Source organism: Anolis carolinensis, chromosome 5 (assembly GCF_035594765.1).
Source record: "Anolis carolinensis isolate JA03-04 chromosome 5, rAnoCar3.1.pri, whole genome shotgun sequence".
In the NCBI taxonomy this organism is placed as follows: Eukaryota; Metazoa; Chordata; class Lepidosauria; order Squamata; family Dactyloidae; genus Anolis; species Anolis carolinensis.
The window spans coordinates 74,943,260-74,947,947 of NC_085845.1; the positions used below are offsets into that span (position 1 = coordinate 74,943,260).

A 4,688-nucleotide genomic window follows, 5' to 3' on the forward strand; every position below is an offset into this window, starting at 1 on the left:
ATTGGTATGACCCCTTATATTAACCAATCTCTCCAAAAATGTAATTAAAACTGTAAAAAAATTACTGGAATATTCTAAGCGGCATACCTGGATGTGAGAATCCCCCTATTGCTGTTTATTCCTTCAGTTGCTTCCAACTCTTTGTGATTTCATGGGTCTCCCCATGCCAGAGCTCCCTGTCGGCCGTTGCCAACTCCAGCTCCCTCAAGGTCAAGCCAGTCACTTCAAGGATTTTTTTTTTCATGTCAGGAGCGACTTGAGAAACTGCAAGTCCCGTCTGGTGTGAGTGAATTGGCCATCCTCAAGGACGTTGCCCAGGGAACGCCCAGATATTTTGATGTTTTTACCATCCTTGTGGGAGGCTTGTCTCATGTTCCTGCATGGAGTTAGAGCTGATACAGGGAGCTCATCTTCATTCTCCTGGGGTTGGATTCGAACTGGCTACCTTCAGGTCAGCAACCCAACCTTCAAGTCACAAGGCTTTAACCCACTGCGCCATCAAGAGCTCCACTTCAAGGATGCTATCCATCCATCTAGCCCTTGGTCGGCCCCTCTTCCTTTTTCCTTTCATTTTCCCCAGCATCATTCTCTTCTCCAAGCTTTTCTGTCTTCTCATTATGTGCCCAAAGTACTTCATTTTTGCCTGCAATATCCTTCCCTCCAGTGAGCAGCCGGGCATTATTTCCGAGTATGGACTGGTTGGATCTTCTTGTAGTCCAAGGCACTCTCAGGATTTTCCTCCAACATCACAGTTCAAAAGTGTCTTACCTTCCTTCACTCAGCCTTCCTTATGGTCCTGCTCTCACATCCATGGGTTACTATGGGGAATATCATTGCTTTAACTATGCAGACCTTCGTTGACAATGTGATGTCTCTACTCTTCACTATTTTATCGAGGTTGGTCATTGCTCTTCTCCCAAGAAAGAAACATCGTCTGATGTCTTCATTAACCTTTGCGTCTAGAAATACAAAGTCTGACACTGCCTCCACGTTTTCTCCCTCTCTTTGCCAGTTATCAATCAGTCTGGTTGCCATCATCTTGGGGGATTTTTTTGTGTTTAACTGCAACCCAGCTTTTGCCCTTTCTTCTTTCACCTTGGTTAGAAGGCTCCTTAATTCCTCCTTGCTTTCAGCCATCAGAGTGGTATCATCTGCATATCTGAGAATCTTAATGTTTTTTTCAACAATTTTAATTCCAGCCTTGGATTCGTCAAGTCCCGCAAGTCGCATGATATGTTCTGGACACAAGTTGAACAGGTAGGGTGAGAGTTTACAGCCCTGCTGTATTCCTTTCCTAATTTTGAACCAGCCTATTGTTCCGTGGTCTGTTCTTATTGTTGCTCCTTGGTCGTTATACAGAGACCACAGGAGACAGGCAAGGTGACTTGGTATCCCCATACCACCAAGAACTTTCCACAATTTATTATGAACCACACAGTCAAAGGCTTTAGAATAGTCAATAAAACAGAAATAATTTTTTTTCTGAAACTCCCTGCCTTCCTCCATTAGGGATACTGGAATATTATTAATAAAATATCAAGAGTAACATTTATTCCCATACTAGACATTATATAGGAAATTGGGAAACATATTTGAATTAGTGTAAAATGGTGCAGAATATATACTTTGATTAAACAAATGTTAAAATGTTTTCTGAAGGATTCATTACCAAAAACGTTTAGGAACCGCTGACTTAAGGGACCATCCCCACTGCAGAATTATAGCAGATTTGGAGCTCCCGATTAAACCACTGAGTTGCTGAACTTGCTGTCCGAAAGGTCGGCAGTTCGAATCTGGGAAGCAGGATGAGCTCACGTTGTTAGCCCCAGCTTCTGCCAACCTAACAATTCAAAAACATTCAAATGTGAGTAGATCAATAGGTACTGCTCTGGTGGGAAAATAACGTCTCTCCATGCAATCATGCCAAACACATCACCTTGGAGGCGTCTATGAACCCTGTCCTGGATAACAGGAGGTGTCAGCTTAGAAATGGAGAAAAGCACCAACCCCCAGAGTTGGACAGAATGGATTTAATGTCAAGGGGAAACCTTTAACTTTACTTGACACCACTTTAACTGCCATGGAACCCTGAGATTTGCAGTTTGTTGTGGCATGAGAGTTCTTGGACAAAGAGGAATAAATATATCACCAAACTACACACCCGAGAATTCCATAGCATTGAGCCATGGCAGTTCATGTTGTCAAAGGGCATAAACTCTGCAATGTTGACATAGCCATAGACGTTTTAAACTAGTGTTCCTCAAACTTTGTTATGCCAACGTATTTGCACGTCCAACTTCCAGAATCCTAATGGCACTCCATGCAGTCATGCTGGCCACATGACCTTGGAGGAGTCTACGAACAACAACGGCTCTTTCGTCTAGAAATGGAGATGAGCACCAACCCCCAGAGTCAGGCTTGATTAGACTTAATACCAAGGGGAAAATCTTTATTTTTACTAGTGTTTCCCAAACTTTGTTCTGTCAGCTTTTTTGGACTTCCAGCTTCCAGAAGTCCTCTTGCCAGCTCAGCCAACAGTCAGGAAATCTGGAAGTTGAAGTCCAAACAAAATAGAAGGTCTGATCCCTAGTGTATATTTGGGTGCCACTTCTTCAACCACCCAGGAGGACATTTTGGGAATTTGTAGCATTTTGTATGTGCCGTATAAAGGACGCCCATCTTATATTACGTGAGCAAGGATTCACAAGGAGCATGTTAGTATGCATTGAGCACTATGGCCAGGGACTATTTTTTGTCCCTTTGTGATGCGCAATGGCTGGCGGAAGGATCCGGCCCATGCAAGTGAGGCTGTCCTTTTGTTTCCAGACTGATTTTTTTCACTCCCTATTGCCAGAGCTTTGGGTAGGATGAGGGTAAGAGAATTGGGAATAGTTGGTTGAAGTAACATTAAATATAACCCCCCCCCCCCCAAAAAAAAAAGTGAAGAGAGGGACAATTGGGTAATCTGAAGAAACAACAGTGAGTCATAGCTCAGATATTTCAAAGGAACTTTGCAACGGTGTAATAACGGTGAGGCCGAGGACCATATCTTAATTCTTTGGGACCACAGTTTGGGAACCACTGCTTTAACGACACAGGTAAGCATAGTAAGAGATGACATGATTTTGATTCAATGACAACTGCATTTTTAATGTCAAAGGGTGTTTTACTTTGACGTAATATTGACTATAGATTATAATTCACAAATGTAGGTACACAGCGGAAGCATCCTTCTTGTGAATGTCTCTGCAAAACTGGTAAGCTGTCCTGAGCCAACTCTCCTTTGGTCTTTGAAGAACTGCGCAGTGAGTTATTCTGACACATGGCACAGCAATTTTTTTTAATTATTATTATTACATTCTTTATTATTATACTCTAGTTATTATTTTGTAATTACATTTATTATTTTATTCTATTAATTTTATTACATTTATTCTTGTACTATTGTATTATTATTACACTTATTATTTTACTTTGATTATTTGATTGATTATTTTTTTGATATATTGATTACTTTAATATATTGATTTTTAATATATTGATTATTTTACTTTATTTATTATTTTGATTCCATTAATTATTTTACTGTGTTTATTATTATTATATAGTCTATGCATTCTGAATCTGCAGCTCTAACCTGAATTGCTTTTAAAAAGCTTTTTTTATTTATTTGTTTTAATTGTCTTTGAACTGCTTTACTGCAATATTTATACATCTTAAATTCCATTTCAACATTGATCTTTTGTACGTTTGTAATGCTATTGCTTTACAGTTGTTTCTGATGTGGAGAATAATAATAATAATTATATGTTTTCCATTGTGTCCATGCTTTGGAGAGGTAGTCTGCTAAATCTCTCCCAGGTCACAAAAAGTGACTTGGTCCAAAAGGTTTTCTTTTCCTGAGACAACACTTCTTGGCAACCACTGGTGGTCCATGGAGCCCAGGTTGGGAACCACTACTATAATGACACAGGTAAGCATGGTAAGAGATGACATGATTTTGATCAAATGACAACTGGATTTTTAAAATGAAAGGTTATTTTACTTTGGCGTAATATTGACTATAGATTATAATTAACAAATGTAGGTACACAGCGGAAGCATCCTTCTTGTGAATGTCTCAGCAAAACTGGTAAGCTGTCCTGAGCCAACTCTCCTTTGGTCTTTGAAGAACTGCGCAGTGAGTTATTTTGACACATGGCACAGGAATTTATTATTAATCTTATTGCATTTATTATTTTACTCTATGTATTATTATTACATTTATTATTATACTCTTTGTTATTTTATTATTACATTTATTATTTTACTTTAGATATTATTTTTATTACATTTATTATTGTACTCTAGTTATTATTATTGTACTTATTGTACTTTATTTATTTTATTCAATTTATTATTTTACTCTATTTATTATTATAAATCCATTTATTAGTTTACTCTATTATTTTTATTATTACATTGATTATTTTACTTTATTTATTATTTGTATTCCATGTATTATTTTACTCTGTTATTATTATTATATAGTCTTTGCATTCTGAATCTGCAGCTCTAACATGAATTGCTTTTAAAAAGCTTTTTTAATTCATTTGTTTTAATTGTCTTTGAACTGTTTTACTGTAATATTTATACATTTTAAATTCCCTTTTCAATATTGATCTTTCGAATATTTGTAATGCTATTGC

At 37.6% G+C, this 4,688-nt stretch overlaps 1 long non-coding RNA gene across 1 annotated transcript; it reads left to right on the forward strand.

The window, feature by feature from the left end:
* Window positions 1–2,926: 2,926 nt before the first annotated feature.
* LOC134299130 (uncharacterized) lies at window positions 2,927–4,204 on the forward strand. Its single transcript, XR_010006274.1, has 3 exons — window positions 2,927–3,098; window positions 3,213–3,973; window positions 4,088–4,204. It is a non-coding gene; the product is annotated as an uncharacterized LOC134299130 (long non-coding RNA).
* Window positions 4,205–4,688: the final 484 nt, after the last annotated feature.